Source organism: Grammomys surdaster, unplaced genomic scaffold, assembly GCF_004785775.1.
Source record: "Grammomys surdaster isolate TR1022 unplaced genomic scaffold, NIH_TR_1.0 170, whole genome shotgun sequence".
NCBI lineage: Eukaryota > Metazoa > Chordata > Mammalia > Rodentia > Muridae > Grammomys > Grammomys surdaster.
In genome coordinates this window covers 3,403,714-3,424,113 of record NW_021604618.1, presented here as the reverse complement: position 1 = coordinate 3,424,113, position 20,400 = coordinate 3,403,714, and positions in this window count along the sequence as shown.

The following is a 20,400-nucleotide window of genomic DNA, read 5'->3' as shown; positions in this document are numbered from 1 at the left end:
CTTTCTTTCTTTCTTTCTTTCTTTCTTTCTTTCTTTCTTTCTTTCTTTCAAATTTCATATATGAGTACACTGTATTTAAATTATTATTACCTCTTTCTCATACCTAACTCCTCCAATTTCTTTCAAACTCTTTGCTTCTACAGTTAATTTTGTTATATACACATATACAACACACACACACACACACACACACACACTGTACATATTTACCTACTGAATCCAATTAATGATGTCCATATGAATATGTGCTTAGCAATTGAGATTGGAAAGCACATCGGTAGGCTTGTCTCTGGTAAACGGAAAAAGAGGAAGCAGTATAGGTATAGTGTCCAAATATATTTACAGTTTTAAAGGGTTGATAATACAAAAATCAGAAATTTCAGTTCCTACATTTTGAGTAAGAAAAGAGAAGAGAGTTACTTAAGTTAAAAGTCTGTCCGTTGTAAGATAATGGTTTGTAGACATGTCATGGATGCTGTCTGTACAAAATGAAATCTTAGCAATATTATTGACTGCACAATGACCCCATCAGTCAACAAGCAAACATAGATGGGTAGAAATTGATGGTTTAGGAATCATATACGTTAAATTTGGGTAAATTTGTGTATGTTTTTATTTTTATTTGATGTGTTTGTGTGTGTGTGCATGTGTGAAAAGTCCATACTTCAACACTAGATGTGTTCCTCAACTGCTATCTAACTTCATTCCTTTATTACTTATTCTTTCTGTGTTCATGTATATGTGTATTTATGTATATTCATAGCATATAAATAGACATCTAGAAGCCAAGGGATGATGATTGATGTCTCTCTCACTTTCCACCTTATTGGCTCTAGGCAGGTTCTGTCTAAAATCTCTTGTTTTGGCCTGACTGGTTGGTTAGCAACTTACTAGTGTGACCCTTTGTCTATCCCTACTGCTAGAAATATAATCAAAAGTAGACTTATTTGGTTTCTGTTTGTTTGTTTTTAATGTGGATGTTGAGGATGCAAACTCAAGTCCCCATGCTTACACGTCATCCATCTGAACATTTCCCTATCTCCCACCCTCATATTTTCAGACAAGGTTTCTCTCACTGAAACTAGAAATTGCTGGTTTAGCTAGCCTGGCTAGTCTGAGATTCTGAGAGATACTGCTGTCCATCCTCAGTGCTACGATTGTAGGTATATATGTTTGCAACCTGCTTTTATGTATATACTAGATATTTATACTCAGATTTCAGTGCTTGAATGGAAAACACTATATGGACTAGGCCATTTTCTCTGCCCCATTCCAAACATGTTTCAGATAACTAATTTCAGAAAGCCGAATTGCATTAATTATTCAACGAGAAGGCAGAGATTTTTACCTTAGGATCTGGCACTAGAGCTACTGTGAAACTCTTGCTTCGGAAATCCAGGAATCCTTTGTCCAGAAAGAAAAAATTAGTGGGGAGATGTGGCATGAATGAGACCTTTGAATCTGTTTTGTACTGAGCTGTAGGAGATCTATGTGTATTTAAGGTAACTAAGGTGTGAGACACCTTAAACTATCCCTACACATTTCAGATTTCAGATCTGATTAGCTTCAGCATTTAATTTTTATTCATTTTTATATGTTTTGTATTTAACAATGCTACTGAAGATAATGCAGCCATTAACATCAGCTGGATGATTTTAACCTTTTTTTTTTTAAGTCTTCCAGTTACTTACAAAGAAATCTGAATACTTAATGGGATAGTTTAAGATCTCATAGTTTCATTAGACTTTGCTAGAAATTACAATACCATGTTAATAATTACATAATATTTTGATTGCTATTTTCTGTTTTGTTAAGAACTATATTTTATGCAGTATTCATCTTTGTAACAAGAAAGACATAATAGAATAGAAAAATAATAGGCTATTTTTCTTATTTGTATACATCCTCAGAATTTTTCTCTAAAATCACATGACCCATTTATTTGTATGCTTTCCTATTTAGGGTTTTATTTAATTTAAGCATTCTCTTTCTTTGTTTTCTTTTTTTATTTTTTGATGAATTCACTTTTTTGTTGAATATTTATTTACAGCTCAGATGTTATCCCTTACCCCTTTTTCCCCTTCCACCCAGGAACCCCCCCCCCTTCCCATGGCCCTTCCTCCTGCTTCTCTGAAGATGTGCCCCTAGCTAACCTCCACTCCCACCTCCCAACCCTCGAGTTCCCCTACACACGGCTTTCAGCCTTCATGGGACCAAGGATCTCCTTTCCCACCTATGTCCCACAGAGCCATCCTCCCTTACATATACAACAGGAGGCATGGATACCTCCCTAAGTGCTCAAAGGCTGATGGTTTAGACACTGGGAGCTCTGGTTGGTTGGTATTGTTGCTCTCCTCATGGGACTGCAAACCCTTTCAGCTCCTTCAGTATTCACTCTAACTCCTCCATTGGGAAACCCTTGATCAATTCAATGGTTAGCTGTGAGCATCTCTTACTGATTCTGTCAAACTCTGGCAGATCTCTAATGACACAGCTATATCAGGCTCCTGTCAGCATGTACTTCCTGACATCCACGTAAGCGTCTAACTTTGGTGACTGCACATGGGATGGATACCCAGGTGGAATGGTCTCCAGATTGACCTTCCTTCAGTTTCTGTCCCACACTTTGTCTCCATATTTGTTTCCTTGAGTATTTTGATACTCCTTTTAAGAAGGTACAAAGCGTCCCCACTTCATGAGCTTCATGTGGTCTGTGAGTTGAATCATGGGTATTTCAAGCTTCTTGGCTAATATCCAATGATCAGTGAGTGAATACCATGTGTGTTCTTTTGTGATTGAGTTATCTCACTCAGAATGATATTTTCTAGTTACATCCATTTACCTAAGAATTTCTTGAATTCATTGTTTTTAATAGCTGAGTAATACTCCATTGTGTAAATATACCATATTTTTTGTATCCATTCCTCTGGGTTCTTTCCAGCTTCTGGCTATTATAAATAAGGGTGTTATGAACACAGTGGATTGTATGTCCTTGCTATATGTTAGAGCATCTTCTGGGAATATGGCCAGGGGTGGTATAGCTGGGTCCTTAGGTAATGCTATGTCCAGTATTCTGAGGAACTGCCACAATGATTTCCAAAGTGGTTGCACCAGCTTGCAATCCCACCAAAGATGAGTGTTCTTCTTTGTTTACATCCTCACCAGAATCTACTGTCACCTGAGTTTTCGATCTTAGCCATTCTGATTGTTGTGAGGTGGAATCTCAGGGTTGTTTTGATTTGCATTTCCCTGATGACTAAGGATGCAGAACATTTCTTTAGGTGCTTCTCTGTCATTCAAGTTTACTCAGTTGAGAATTCTTTGTTAAGCTCTATACCCCATTTTTTAATAGGGTTATTTGGTTGTCTGGAGTCTTAATTTCTTGAGTTCTTTGCATATATTGTATATTAGCCCTCTGTCAGATATAGGATTGGTAAATATCTTTTCTCAATCTGTTGGTGGCCATTTTGTCCTATTGACAGTGGCCTTTGCCTTACAGAAATTTAGCAATTTTATGAAGTCCCATTTGTCAATTCTTGATCTTAGAGCATAAGCAATTGGTGTTCTATTCAAGAAATTTTCCCGTGTGCCCAAGTATTCGAGGTTCTTCCCCACATTCTCTTCTATTAGTTCCAGTGTATCTGGTTTTATGTGGAGGTCCTTTATCCACTTAGACTTGAGCTTTGTACAAGAAGATAAGAATGTATCACTTTGCATTCTTCTATATGTCCTCCAGTTGAACCAGCACCATTTGTTGAAAATGCTGTCCTTTTTCCACTGGACAGTTTTAGCTCCTTTGTCAAAGATCAAGTGAACATAGGTGTGTGGGTTCATTTCTGGGTCTTCAATTCTATTTCATTGATCTTTCTGCCTGTCTCTTTACCAATACCATGCAGTTTTTATCACTATTGCTCTGTAGTACAGCTTGAGGTCAGGGATGATGATTCCTCCAGAAGGTCTTTTATTGTTGAGAATAGTTTTCACTCTCCTAGGTTTTGCTATTCGAAATGAATTTGAGAATTTCTTTTTCTAACTCTGTGAAGAATTGGGTTGGGATTTTAGTGGGGATTGCATTGACTCTGTAGATTGTTTTTAGCAACATGGCAGTTTTTACTATATTAATCCTGCCCATCCATGAGCATGGAAGATCTTTCCATCTTCTGAGATCTTCGTTGATTTCTTTCTTCAGAGACTTGAAATTCTTATCATACAGATCTTTCACTTTCTTGGTTAGATTCACACCAAGGTATTTTAGATTATTTGTGACTATTGTGAAGGATGTTATTACCCTAATTTCTATTTCAGCCCATTTATCTTTCACGTAGAGGAATGCTACTGATTTGTTTGAGTTGATTTTGTAACCAGCTATTTTGCTGATGTTGTTTATGAGGTTTAGGAGTTCACTGGTCGACGTTTTGGGGGTCACTTAAGTATACTATCATATCATCTGCAAATAGCAATATTTTGACTTCTTCCTTTCCTATTTATATCCCTTTGACTTCTTTTTGTTGTCTAATTGCTCTGGCTAGGACTTCCAGTACTATATTGAATAGGTAGGGAGCAAGTGGGCAGCCTTGTCTAGTCCATGATCTTATTGGGATTTCTTCAAATCCCTCTCCATTTAGTTTTATGTCGGCTACTGGTTTGCAGTATATTGCTTTCACTATGTTTAGGTATGGGACTTGAATTCCTGATCTTTCTAAGTCTTTTATCATGAAGGGATGTTGAATTTTGTCAAATTCTTTCTCAGCATCTAGTGAGATGATCATGTGGCTTTTGTCTTTGAGTTTGTTTATATAGTCGATTACATTGATAGATTTCTGAATATTGAACCTTCCCTGCATTCCTGGGATAAAGTCTACTTGATCATGTTGGATGATTGTTTTGATGTGTTCTTGGATTCGGTTTTCTAGAATTTTATTGAGTATTTTTGCATCGATATTCATAAGGGAGATTGGTCTAGAGTTCTTTTTTTGTTGGGTCTTTGTGAGGTTTGGCTATGAGTGTCATTGCTTCACAGAACAAATTGAGTAGTGTTCCTTCTTTTTCTATTTTGTCGAATAGTTTGAAGAGAATTGGTATTAGGTCTTCCTTGAAGGTCTGATAGAAATTTGCACTAAAACCATCTTGTCCTGGGCTTTTCTTGGGTGGGGGGGAGGTGGCTTTTAATGACTGCTACTATTTCCTTAGGGGTTATGGGATAGTTTAGGTGGTTTATTTGCTACTGATTTAACTTTGGTACCTGGTATCTCTCTAGGAAATTGTCCATTTCATCTAGGTTTTCCAGTTTTGTTGAGTATAGGCCTTTGTAGTAGGATCTGATGTTTTTTTTTAATTTCCTCAGTTTCTGTTGTTATGTCTCCATTTTCAGTTCTGATTTTATTAATTTGGATACTGCCTCTGTGCCCTCTGGTTATTATGGCTAACGGTTTATCTATCTTGTTGATTTTCTCAAAGAACCAACTCCTAGTTTTGTTGACATTTTGTATAATTTTTCTGTTTCTATTTGGTTGATTTCAGCCCTGAGTTTGATTATTTCCTCCAGTATACTCCTCTTGGATGTATTTGCTTCTTTTTGTTTTAGAGATTTTAGGTGTGCTGTCAAGTTGTTACTGTATGTTCTCTCCAGTTTCTTTTTGTAGACATTTAGAGCTATGAGTTTTCCTTTACCACTGCCTTCATGGAGTTCTACAAGTTCTAGTATGATTTGTCCTCATCTTCATTAAATTCTAAAAAGTCTTTAATTTCTTTCTTTATTTCTTCCTTTACCAAGTCATCATTGAGTTGAGCGCTGTTCAGTTTCCATGTGCATGTGGGTTTTCCACTGGTTTTGTTCTTACTGAAGACCAGTCTTAGTCTGTGGTGATCTGATAGGATGCAAGGGATTATTTCAAACTTTCTGTATCTGTAGAGGCCTATTTTGTGATCAATAATATGGACTATTTTGGAGAAGGTACCATGAGGTGCTGAGAAAAAGGTACATTCTTTTGTTTTAGGATGAAATGTTCTATAGATATCTGTTCAATCCATTTGGTTCATAACTTCTGTTAATTTCATTGTGTCTCTGTTTAGTTTCTGTTTCCATGATTTGTCCATTGCTGAGAGTGGTGTGTTGAAATCCCCCACAGTTATTGTGTGCGGTACAATGTGTGTTCTTTGCTTCAGTAAAGGTTCTTTTATGTATGTGGGTACCCTTGCATTTGGAGCATAGATGTTCAGAATTGAGAGTTCATCTTGGTAGGTTTTTCCTTTGAAAGTATGAAGTGTCCTTTCTTACCTTTTTTGATTACTTTTGGTTGAAAGCCAATTTTATTTGATATTAGAATGGCTACTCCAGCTTGTTTCTTGGGACCATTGGCTTGGAAAATTGTTTCCCATCCTTTTACTCTGAGGTAGTGTCTGTCTTTGTCACTGAGGTGCATTTCGGTATGCAGCAAAATTCTGGGTCTTGTTTGTGTATCCAGTCTGATAGTCAGCATCTTTTTATTGGAGAATTGAGTCCATTGATGTTAAGAGATATTAAAGAAAAATTATTATGGTTTCCTGTTTTTTTTTTGTTATTAGAGGTTGAATTACGTTTGTGTAGCTATTGTCTTTTCAAGTTGTTGGAAGATTTCTTCTTTGCTTTTATTAGGTTGTAGTGTCTTTCCTTGTGTTAGCTTTTTCCATCAATTATCCTTTGAAGTGCTGGGTTTGTGGGAAGATACTGTGCAAATTTGGTTTTGTCATGGAATATTTTGGTTTCTCCATCTATAGTGATTGAGAGTTTTGCAGGGTATAGTAGTCTGGGCTGGCATTTGTGTTCTCTTAGGGTCTGTATGATGTCAGTCCAGGATCTTCTGGCTTTTATAGTCTCTGGTGAGAAGTCTGGAGTAATTCTTTTAGGTCTGCCTTTATATGTTACTTGACCTTTTTCTCTTACTGCTTATAGTATTTTTTCTTTGTTTTGTACACTTGATGTTTTGATTATTATGTGACAGGAGGTATTTCTTTTCTGGTCCAGTCTATTTGGTGTTCTGTAGGTTTCTTGTATGTTTATGGGCATCTCGTGCTTTAGGTTGGGAAGTTTTCCTCTAGAATTTTGTTGAAGATATTTACTGGTTCTTTAAGTTGGGAATCTTCACTCTCATGTATACCTATTATCCTTTGGTTTGGTTTTCTCATTGTGTCCTGGATTTTCTGGATGTTTTGGGTTAGGAGTCTTTTGCATTTTGCATTTTCTTTGACAGTTGTGTCAATGTTTTCCATGGTATCTTTTGCACATGAAATTCTCTATTCCATCTCTTGTATTCTGTTGGTGATGCTTGTGTCTATGACTCCTGATCTCTTTCCTAGGTTTTCTTGACTTTCGTCATCTGGTTAACTCTAGTGTTACCTGTACTCACTGTGTCTGACTGGAGTCTGTCTTTCCAGTTACCTTGCTTGTATCAGAACTCCTCAGAGTCCAGCTGTCTCTGATATCGTGATCCTAAGCTCCTGAGTGGAAGAACTCCTGTGACTTAGGCTGCTTCTGGGATCCTGAAATCCTGCTACTCTGAGAGCAGTGGTTCCTCTAGGATGACTCAGGATAAGGTGTCTCCAGAAGAGCAGACCAGCTTAAGTGTATGTCCCAGCCAAAAGGACCAGGTGTGGAAGGGAAATGGTATTCTGGAGGGGTGGGGTTTGGGTTGTTGATGGGTCCTGAGCACACCTGGCTCCTAGTTGTAATTCTGGGGCATAGGGTGTGTGTGTGGGGGGGGGAGTGTTCCTAACTGCTGCTCTGAGTGCAATGACATCTGTAGAATGGTTCAAGATATGATGTCTCAACAGGAGCAGACCAGCTAGGTGTCTTCTGCTCTGAGTGAAGTGGCTCCTCAAAGATGGCTCAGGATACAGTTTCTCCACAGGAGCAGACCAGCAAGGTATCTGCCCCAGCTAAAAGGAAGTCTTCTCTTTTGATATAAAGTATACTGTTCTTTATATACAAAATTTGGCTAACATTTATTGAAAAAATGATTTGTTTGAGATTAGAATTAGTTTTTTGTTTTCATATTTTTTGCATGTATGTCATGGTTTGAATATGCTTGGCCCAGGTTGTGGCACTATTTAGATGTGTGGCCTTGTTGGAGAAGGTGTGTCACTGTGGATGTAGTATTTAAGACCCTCACCCTAGTTTCCTAGAAGCCAGTCTTCTCATAGCTGCCCTCAAATGAAGATGGATAACTCTCAGCTCTTCCTGCACCATGCCTGCCTATATGCTACCTTGAAGATAATAGACTGAAACTCTAATCCTGTAAGCTAGCCCCAATTAAATGTTTCTTTAACAGTTCATTGGTCATGGTTTCTGTTTACAGCAGTAAAACCCTAAGACAATATATGTTCTTTATTTTCTATTGAGAAAGAATCAATAATGCTTATTTTCTCACCTATTATTAGAATCTTTAGTAAACATCATAGTGTATTTACCATTATTCCAACAAAGGTACCCTTATGGCTTGTTGATAGCTAATATAACTGAGCAGCACCGCTTCCAAAATAATTTTGTCATCTTAGACTACATTACCTATTTTTTATTCTTTCACCTCTACTATAACTTCATTCATGTATGTTTTAGGTAGGGTTTCTATTACTGTGGTGGAAGACCAAGACCAAAGCAGCCAGTGGAGGAAAGGTCTTGTTTAGCTGATGTTCAATGGAATTTAAAAAGGAACGTGAAGCCAGGAACTGATGCAGTTGATATGGAATAGTGCTGCTTGCAGTTAATCACTATAGCTTTCTCAACCTACTCTCTTATAGAACCCAGGGCCACTTACAATGGTCTGAGTCCTCCCACATCAATCAGTTATTAAGATAATACTCTGTAGGCCTTCCTATGGAACTATCTTGCTGTGGTATTTCTTCAATTGAGGCTCCTTCCTCTCCTGTTACTATAGTTTGTGCTTAGCCATCACAATGTAATTTATTACTACACATATCTTTATAGTCTTAATTCACTCTAATTAGACTGTCTACAAAATATATTCATTACATTCATCCATAAAGTTGTCATCTTGACCTTTGTTTTGTTTCAACATTACTACAAGTCATTCTGGTATTTTTCTGTTTTAAGAGAAAACCTAAAATGGTGTGGCTGTGTGCAGTATGTGTTTACTCTCTGTCTATAATAAAGGGAAAGATCAATGCTGTTCATTTGACTTTCTCTTTTGTCCTTTTTTTTTTTTATTCTGTGTAAAACCTCAGCTCCTATTCCTCATGAGATAAACCCCTCTCAAACACTTTCAGTAATCCATGAATTGATTTCCATGTTGATTTTAAATCTATTTAAATTGATAATAAAGACAAATTATCAATGATTCTGAAAATTTGTCACTTTTTCTTTTTTGGTGTAAGAGACTTTTTCTGTTTATATATTTAATCCATCTTGAGTTTTTTGTGTGTTTTTTTTTAATTTGTCTCTCCTATAATACAACTCCAACCCGTTTCACCTCCCTACTCCTCCCAGTTCTCTGCCCCCTTTTCATTCCCAGATCCACACCTTCTCTGTTTCTGTTCAGAAAAGAGCAGGCTTCCCAGGGATAGCATTGAATGCTACATAGCAAGATACACTATAACTATGAAGAAACCGTTATATCAAGGCTAGGGGAAACAACTCCAATAAAAGAGTCAAAGACAATCTCATTTCCAAAGAAGACCTAGCTACTTCAGTCTCTGTGAGTCCCTTTGATCCCTGCTTAGTTGATTCTGTGGGTTGGGTTCTCCTGGTACCTTGACTTCTCTGACTCCTAAAGTTTGGTGTGGCACAGGTGGGGACAGAGTAACCTGATTCCTGCCCCTGGGATAGGAACCCAGTGTGAACCTCCATGATTGTTCATGGCTGCAATGGATATAAGGCTTATTTGTATAATATCAATACATATTTCACATTCCTCTGAAGAGTGTGTTTCCTGTTAGCATTAATGACTCCATGGTAATCAGACAGCATGAATCCAAGTGTGGCTAAGGTCCCAGAAAATGGTAAATGTTGGGAACTTCAGGACATCCCTTAAGGCTATTGGAAAGAGCTCTAAATACATGAGTCTAAAATATATAATTTCTCAACTATGCAAAAATATAAGGATGCAATATGAATTATGAGAGACTTTATGAGCCAGCTTATCAGAACTATACAAAGCAGGCAGATTCATGAGTTCAAGATCACTCTGAGACACAGAAAGGGTTACCCAAGGTGTGGTAGAAATGGTAATTTCAGGACAGGATCTCACCCAGCTAGTTTATTATCTGTGCTTAACAGAGGCATGCAGAACCCTGAATTCTTTTGGATTTAAAAAAAAAAATGTGTGGTTGCTCTCTCCTAAGAATCAAAGGAAACCTGGAATAAATAACTGAATTGGTATGTAAATTAAAAAAAAAACCTAGCAGAAAGCTATTTCAGTTCTTCTTTATAGATTTCTCTGGGGAGAGGTAAGCTTTCTGGAGATCTCTGTTTGATTCTTCAACAATTTTTTCTTAACAAGATTCCTAACGTGGTTAGAAGATCCAGTTTTTTGTTTGTTTGTTTATGTGTTTTTGTTTTTTTCAGAGCAGCTTTTTTTATTTTTATCAGAAAACCCATGAGCTATCCAGATAGCTTTCAGAATTTTTACTAGGAGAGAGAGCTGTTTGAACCAGAGAGTTTTTGATAGCAAAAAAAATCTGTCTAGAGCAGGGACATCTCTCTCTGTGTCTCTCTCTCACACACATACATACATCACACATACACACACACACACACACACACACACACACAGAGGCACACAGAGAGAGACACACAGAGACAGAGAACTGACGTGGGCAGGAGAGAGAGAGAAGTCCGGAAAGACATCTCAGCTGTTGATAGACTGCCAGCTTGAATCCAAGATTTAATTTTGTGACCTTTGTTTTTGACAATCCCAGAACCCCAGAACATATTTCTCAGAATCCCTCTCCATGCCAAGGCTGGTCTTTGGATCCTACAGTTCTTCCTCTCTTTCTTCTTTGGGGTTCCCTGATTTCTGAGGGTAGAGATCCAATAGAGTTCTATAGTACACACACTCTTGGCCTAATGTTAGGCTGTGGGTCTCTATATTTGTTCTTATCAGTTGCCAGAGGAGAAATCCTTCCTTACAAAAACTGGGCTAGGGACCTGGAGTTCTGGTGCCCAACATGGCCTCAGATGGAGCGAGGTAGTCTACATCTAGATGGTTTGAGTCTTGTATATTTTCTGTGAATAAACCTAAATCTATCCAATATTATTTAATTTCTTTTATTCAGTTCACAATCAAATTTTGAAGTTTTTGTTCTTATTCATACTCTTGATATATTAATTACATAATATTAAAAAGCACATGCAAAAATTTAAATATCTATATTATTAAAACCAGTTCACTTCCAAAATCCTAGCAGCTGGGGTCACAGGGAGGAAGATCAGGAGTTCAATCTGGAGTTCAGAGTCATTTTTGACTTTATACTGTGTGTGGTAGTTTGAATATGCTTGGCCCATGGGAAGTGACACTATAAGGAGGTATGGACTTATTATAGAGTCATAGCCTTGTTAGAGGAAACATGTCACTGTAGCAGAGGGGATTTGAGATTTATATATCCATTTCTAATTTTTATATTTTAAATTTTCTTTTCCTTTTATCTTGTTTTCATAAAATCACTATATGCTGCATCGGTGTCTCCCTTTGCCAAGTTCCTTTACTTCTAAATCTAAACCATCAGAATTTGGAAGAACCCCAGGGAGCAAAGTAAGGTGGAAGTTGTTTAGTCTCAGTAAATATATCCACATTCAAGATGTAACAATTCCTGCTATTCACTTCAGGAGTCCTTGAAAGCTTGACATATATATTGTCTTGTTTCTTTTTGCCTGCTTAACAATTTATTTTGAAAAATTTGAAACAATCCTGAAAGAAATTTTAGAAGTCAGAGCAACAGACCTTTTTCAAGGAGATGGTGAAGTAGAATAGGTTTTCTACTGACAGAAATTTTTCAGATTCTAGTTCATATATTCAATTGTGCCTTTAAAAGTAAGCTTTATAAGTAAATAATAAATAAATGATAACAAGGTAAATGATCTTCACAGCATACTGTTATTAATTTATGATTATGATTAACCCTGTCCATGCAATGGAGGTTCAAAACAAAAAGTTGAAAAACTGAATGCCATTTACCATTCAATAGTCTAATTCAGCATTCTAAATGTAGAAGAGTTTGATTGATTTTAACTATGTAAAGAACAGTACCAACCAACCAGAGATCCCAGGTCTAAACTACCAGTCTAGGAGCACTTAAGGAGGGACCCTTGGCTCCAAATGTATATGTAGGGGAGGATAACCTTGTCAGGCACAGGTGGGAGAAGAAGTCCTTGGTCCCATGAAAGCTGGATGCGCCAGTGTGGGATAATTCGAGGGCATGAGGGTGGGAGGGGGGGGGGGGGGGCACATCCTCATTGAAGCAGAAGGAGGGGGGATGGGATAGGGGTTTTTGGATGGGGGAAATGGGGAAAGCAGATAACATCTGAAAGGTAAATAAAATATCCGACAAAATAACAATGGTCCCCCAGAAATGATAGGTTACCAAAATGAAGTTCCAGTGTAAAATATGCCATATCTCCCCCCCAGTTATTAGGGATGCCCCCCAAATCTCCTAAAAAATACAAGTTACTGTCATTGATTTTAATTGTTCATCATATGTGGCTATTGATGAAAACAATGAACTTTATTCACATCCCATAGAAAAGTTACTTTGGTATGTACCAGAAAGCTTTTTCTATCCTCATTACCTTTTATATTACCAGAAGATACTTTGTAGGCTATTTGTGGAAAAAGTCATCAATAATCTTACCAAGCTAGGACTACTATGAAATATAATAGTGACCAGAATGGCAAGAACTTCCCATGGGTATAATAGTGCCATGGATATTATAAAGTGATTATTTATGTTCTGACTGGATTTTGGCTGTCAGTCTAACCTAAACTGATCATGAAGGAGTTTATAGGCCTCTGTTGCAAACCTAAAATAATCAATTTGTGTTATATATATATATATATATATATATATATATATATATATATATATTTAACCTCTACAATCATGCTTTTCTCTTAGAGCTTGCCTACCTGAGAAATTTCTTTATACAGTGGATGGCAATTAATAAAGAAATTTGTAACTGGATGAAGTTCACAAATAAAGGTATGTGGAGTATTTAGTTATAAGTGGAACATCTGTATTAATTATCCACCAAAGCTCAGGGACAATTATAGATGAGAAAATCAACAGATTGAAAGAACCATATGTGAAGTAAGACCATATTGAAATTATGTTCTGGGTTACTTTACTCACGGTGATATTTTTTAGTTCCACCAATTTGCCTGCAAAAATTTACAATGTGCTTGTTTTTAATAGCTGAGTATTATTCCATTTAGTAAATGAACCTCATTTTCTCTATCCATTTTTCATTTGAAGAACATCTAATTTGGTTCCAGTTTCTAACTACTATGAATGAAGCTGCTATGAATATAGTGAAACATGTATCCTTGTGTGATGATGGTACAATATATTTTGGATATATACCAAATAGTGAAATGGCTAGATCTTGAGGTAGAACTTTTTCCAGTTATCTGAGTAACCAACAGATTGATTTCAAGACCAGATGTACAACTTTACACTCCCACCATAAAAGTAGGAGTGTTTCCCTTGTTCCATCTCCTCCCTAACATGTACTGTCACCTGAGTCTTTGATCTTAGCTGATCTGATGAGTATAAGATGGAATCTCAGAGTCATTTTGATTTTGATTTCCCTGATAACTATGGATGTCTAACATTTCTCTAAGTGTGTCTTGGCCGTTTGAGGTTCCTTTGTTGATAAATTTCTGTTTAGCTCTATACTCCTATTTTTAATTGGTTTATTTGGATTGTTGGTGTCTAACTTTTTGAGTTCTTTATGTATTTTGGATATTAGCTTTTTGTCAGATGTAGTGTTGGTGAAACCACTAACCTGTGGTTTTGTCCTATCGACTGTATCCTTTGCCTTACCTATGCTTTTCTCTTTCATGAGGTCCCATTTAAGTATTGTGAATCTTAGTGACTAAACTATTGATATTCTTTTCAGAAAGTAGTCTCTTGTACCAATGAGTTCAATGTTATTCCAAACTTTATGTTCTATTAGATTTAGTATATCCAGCTTTACATTGATGCCTTTGATAGACCTGAATTTGAGTTTTATGTGAAAGATAAATATGAATATATTTGCATGCTTCTACATGCACACATCCAGTTAGACCAGTACCATTTATTGAAGGTGTTCTCCATTTTCAGTTTTATTGTTTTGGCTTCTTAGTCAAAATTCAAATGGCTTTAGGTGTGTGGGTTTACTTCTGGGTCTTTGGTTCAATTCCAATAATCAACCTGTCTGTGAAGTAACCCAGACTCAAAAGGGTATGAATGGTATTTACTTACATATAAGTGGATATTAACCATAAATTACAGGATAATCAAATAACAAACTCAAATAAGCCAAATAACAAGGAGGGCTCAAAGGAGTATGGTTGAATATTTCTTAGAAGAGGAAACAAAATAGATATTGGAGATAGAGGGAAAGAGGAACTTAGGTAGAATAGGGGATGTAGAGGGTGGCAGGATGGGAGGATCATGTAGGTGTAGGAAGAGCAGAGGAGAGATAATAGATATTGTCAGTAGGGAGGGATGGGGATCATCTCTAGGATGCCCCCAGACACCTAGGACATGATTGGCATGCCCCAGGGTGTCTATGGGATTGACTTTAGCTGTGAATCCTAGCAGCAGGGGATGTGGGTCCTGGATTGGCTACCTTCTGTAGGCACAAAATGTTCCCTGCCTACAAGATGTGCAGGGACAGAGTTAGAGCAGAGACTAAGGGAATGGCCAACCAACTCTCCCAAATTGAGACCCATCCCATCGGCAAGAACTAATCACTGATACTATTGATACTCTGTTCTGCTTGCCCAAAGGGGGCTAGCATATCTGTTCTGTCATATGTGCTATTAAGGAACCAATGGAAACAGATGCAGAGGCACATAGTCAGTCATTAGATGAAGCTCAAGGAGTCTTGTGGGAACATTGAGGGAAGGATTTGAGTACCCAAACTGTACAGGAAATACACAGGAAGACAAATAGCAGCAAGAAACCTGGACTCTTGAGTCTTCTGGAGACTGAACCACCAGCCAAAGATCAGGCATGGGCTGGAACAAGGTCCCCACATAAATGTACCAGATGTGCAGTTTGATGCCCAAACTTCATGTGGGACCCCAAAAACTGGAGCAGGGGCTGTCCTTGAATTTGTTGCCTGCCTATGAATTTTGTTTCCCTTACTGGGAGATCTTGTCAGGCCTCAGTGGGAGAAGATGTGCCTAGATTAGCAGTGGCTTGATGTGCCTAGGGGTGATGGTATGGGGGAGGGCATGTAGCAGGTTGCCAGCAGGAAGTTGAACAACCTATTAGGGGAGAGTGAGGATGACTATAGAAAAGGGAGAAAAATGGTGCAAGACACAGATGTAGGAGGACTACAGGCCAATACCTCACCGGTGGCGAATGTATTTCTCATAGCCTCATAGCCCTTTTATTCTACATAGTACTGTGAGAAGAAAAGCCACAAGCTAACAATTGCTGATATATACACATAATACATCTGTTCTCAGACAGAAGCCTCCCTGTTCCTACCACCAAGGTCAATAGAATCTTCAGCCCCTTGACTTGAGTCTCAATTGCATCTCATCATATTATTCCATGCCTCAGCAGGCAGGGAAATTTTGCCAATAGACACTGACTGGCTTTGACTATGCCTATACAGTATCACAGTATCTCTTCTCTCTCTCTCTCTCTGTTTCAGAGCAAATGGCTCCTAACATAGGGGCTCCCTCTTCTGAGTAGAGAAGGAGAGGGGGGATTTGAGGCAGGATCTGTGTAAGTGAAGGTCTGGGAGGAAAGAGGGGGTCTGATACTGAGATGTAAAATAAAAAAAATAGTTAATGAAATAAAGAAAAGAGTGTCTTCTGGACAACAGAGTAAAATTAACAGTCTTTTACAGGTTAAGAAAAAAGCCTTGACTACATTCTCACTTGCCAATTTTCTCAGTTTTTGGCACCATCATATGGATTCTTTTACTTCAATGTATGTTCATGTGGATTTCAAATAGCAATCATGATATGTAAACATGAAAAAATTATAATATGAGTTTCTGAAAATATATAATTAATGACTACAGATATGATTTATCTAAATATTGATACTTATACTACCAAGATACTGGACACAATAGCTCATAATTTTAGAATTAATTAAAGTAATCCTAAGCCCACATATACATCAATGTATTACATAAATGTTAAGCTAATGGGTATCCATATTTTTTTCTAGACATTACTTACCATATAGCCTTAAAGATGTTATATAGATCAGGCTTGATTCAAAGCCATAAATATCTGAAAGACTCTTCCTTCTAAGCATGGAGACTAAAGGCATGAGTCTTCACATCTGTCTAATATCTGTTGCTTTTATGAGCAATTGAGGAATGAGGAACAATGAATTCCACCATGTAACAGCTAATTCAATAGGATGTACATATATGCACAAAACAGAGAATTCAATGAAAAAGACCATTATTTCACAAGTTAACACACATGAAACTTTAATGAAATAACAGAGAAAAAGAAAGTGTTATCACACATTGAAATTAATGAGATTAGATAATTTGGATAAAGCTTTATCATCTTGCTGAATTTTTCAAAGAACTATCTCTTAGATTCATTGATTTTTTGTATTGTTTTCTGTGATTCTATTTTATTAACTTCAACCATGAGTTTGATTAATTCCTGCTGTCTACTCTTCTTGCATGTGTTTGCATCTATGTGTTCTAGAGATTTCTAGTGGCTGTTAAAGTTGCTAGAATTAGATGTTACAACTTTCTTTAAGAAATCAAATAGTGCTAGCACTACTTCCACTGTGTCTCCTATGTTTAGGTATGTTTTAGATTAATTTTCATTGAATTCTAGAAAGCACATACTTGTATGAATGGCTAAGATCAAAAACACAGGAGATATATTAGACTGGCAAGGATGTGGAAAAGGGAAACATACTTACAATGCTGGTGGTGTGAAATCTAACATAGATACTTTGGAAATCAATATGGTGATTTCTCAGAAAATTAGAAATCCATTTACCTCAAGACCCATCCATATTCTGGACATATTTCCTAAGGACACTCCATCCTATCACAAGCACACTTACTCAACTATGTTCATAATATCCACAAACTGGAAACAACCTAGATATCCCTCTCCTGAAGAATGGAGAAAGAAAATGTGATACGTTTTAATGATGCAATATTACTCAGATTTTCAAAACAATAGCATCATACAATTTACAGGCAAATGGATAAAAATAAAATCATAATCATCCTGAGTGTGGGACCTCAGACCCAGAAACACCAACATGATATGTATTCACTTGTAAGTGGATATTGGTTACGGGTAAAAGACAATTGTGCTACAGTTTTCAGACCCAGAGAGGCTAAGCATCAGTGAATGCTTATGGTGGGTTGCAAGAATCTCCCAGGGGGAATAGATTTCTCAGGCAGACTTGGAGTAAGTAGGGTTGTGAACATTAAGGACCACATTGAGGCGTGTTAGAGTAGGAAGGAGAAAATACTGGGAGAAATGATTGGAATTGGGAAGGGCATTTCGGGGGCAAGGTGAGCTAGATAGATGGTAATAAATGTGTGCAAGAACATGTAACTACATCATATAAAAATGTTCTATTTTTTATAAGTGCTTTGGGTATTTTTAAGCTTTAGAGTACTTAGAGGGGCCCAGAAACAATCCTCAGTGAAGAGATAAATGTTATGATCAGAACACAAATAAATTCAAAGATCTATCCCAAGTTAACTTTAAAAAATTCTTATCACAGGAGTTAATAAGTCATGCTGGAATTCCTAGAAGACAGATCTTTATCCTTTAATACTTTTACATATGTACCACTTACAATTTCTGCTGAATCAGTTCTTTATATCTTATTGTAGTTTGGTTTTGTATGAAGAGTACAAACCACAGCATTTACAAAAATAGAAATCTGAATCATAAAAGAATGAAGATATTTTAGCATTACATATTGCTTGACAGATCAATTTATAATCTCATTCATACAAGATGGTTGTTTTAACAAACAAATCACATATTCTTCAAACTGTAATTGCACAGGACTTACTGCTGTTCGGTAAATACTAATATTTTACTAGTGATACTAAGTGATATGGATGGAAATATAAACAGATTCTTGATATCTCAATATATTCCATAGGAGAATTATACATCTATGTGATCACACAAGAATACACCAAAAACACAGAATCTATTTAACACAAAACTAAAACTGAGAAAAAAAAAGCAAAAGAAAGTAAACAATTACCAAAAAGGAAATTCAAGTTGAAACCTTCTAAAACAGGCATTGTGGGTAGGCATCTATATTAAGGTAACTTACTGTTCTGAAAAATGTCCCTAATTTGATTCTTAACATTCAGATCACATTGCTTAAAAAAATATCTAAAATTTCAGTTTCAGAGAATCTGACAATGTCTTCTGGCTTCTGGGTGTACTATACATATGTGGTATACATACACACATTCAGGTACACACTCATGCATATGAAATAGGATTCAATATTTCATTTTTTATAAAATAGGAAAGACTTCGATTTTCTTGTCTGTAATCAAGAGCAATGAAATGTACTCAAATATACATCTGTAAGTCATAGTGACCCCAAAACAAAAACATCTACTAAAACTTTATTTTATTTTGCATATCCTGTTTCTTTTTTTTACTTTTTAAGTGACCAGGTTTCAGATTAAATACATACATCCACTTTCTAGGAAGAACTTGATTAAAAGTTCTTTTATTCTTAGGAAGGTAGTACATGAATAACTAATTAGGAAACACTGCTCAGTCTTTTGCACTTACTTTCATCTTGTCTGGACATTAATAGACGTCCTTGAAATTCCAGCTTCCTTCTATTAATCAAAGAGAAGCTGGTGGTTTGGAGCTTCACTAAAGAGTAAAGAACTATACTGAGAGGAAGTAATTTGAACATGAAGAGGAGAAAAAAAGTCCCGAGATTCTGAGAGGCTCTAAAGAATAATTGTTCCATTGCATTAATAAGCTCAACATATCTTCCACTATGATTTAGTCACTTGTTTTTCTTTGCTATCATCTAAAGTGGCAACAATTGAATACTGATTCTGCTTCCTCTACTTTTATTGTTTTGGGGACTGTCTGACATAGTTTCAAGTATTTTAAGGAGAAAATAATTCCTTGTTCCCAAGCTTATATAATTTAAAACGTGGTGAGAATTAGAACAAATATAATCCACATTCTACAAATGACTCCCTGCTTGGAATTTATTTCTAATGCTTGTGCTGTAAGAACTTCAATAACATGTCAAGAGAAATCTCACTGACTTTCACTGTAAAAGTTTTTAATTTTGTTTCTTCCCTTTTATTCTCATGCAGGAGAGAGTAGCTTTTTAACTAATTGGTTTAACTTAGAACCTAGCCAATCTTGACAAAAGTTTTGATTTGAATTTTCATTTGAATTATTACATATAAAATTAGATAACTTTTCTAAAGTAATTTCTGAAATGCCTCTTGTATTTGTTTCATAGCTGCCCATCAGACATTGCTATATTTTTCATCTTTTCATTGAGAATTCCAAGGATAAAACAAAGATGCTTTTTGAGCTTAGTAGTTGGAAGGACAGTTGAGGTATGTTGATTTCTGAAGCTGCTACATGTACGAGAAGTGAAGAACATCAAGTGTACATGTACTTGTAAAGTCAGCATTTCAATCCAAGTTTTCACATAAATGGAATCCTTTACTGTTTGAGTGGATTGTCTGAGATTCCATTTTTTCATGTGACTTAACTTTAGCTTTACCATGCTTAGTTTTTGCCTGGACAACATGTGTATTCATGAGAGAATGTATAAAGTTATCCCCTATCACTGTATTATTTAATATGTGGTTCTTATGTACTACTATTAATATATTATATAGTGCTAATATATACTTTTAGATGTAGTTTCTTTTATTTAATCTGGCATACTTGTGTTTGGTGCATAAATATTCAGAACTGTAAGATTTGTTGGATTTTTTTCTTTAATCAGTAAAAATTTTCCTATACTCTGATTCATTTTTATTTGAAGCTTATTTTGTCAGATACTGAAATAGCTAGCCCTGATTTTTTCTTAATTCTGTTTCCTTAGCATAATTTTCCATCCTTTTACAGTAATGGGAAATGTGTTCTTTATTTAAGGAGCCTCTTGCTCCTTAATAGACATCTCAGTTTTTACATTGAGGAATTTTTTCCCCATGGTTTTGTTAAA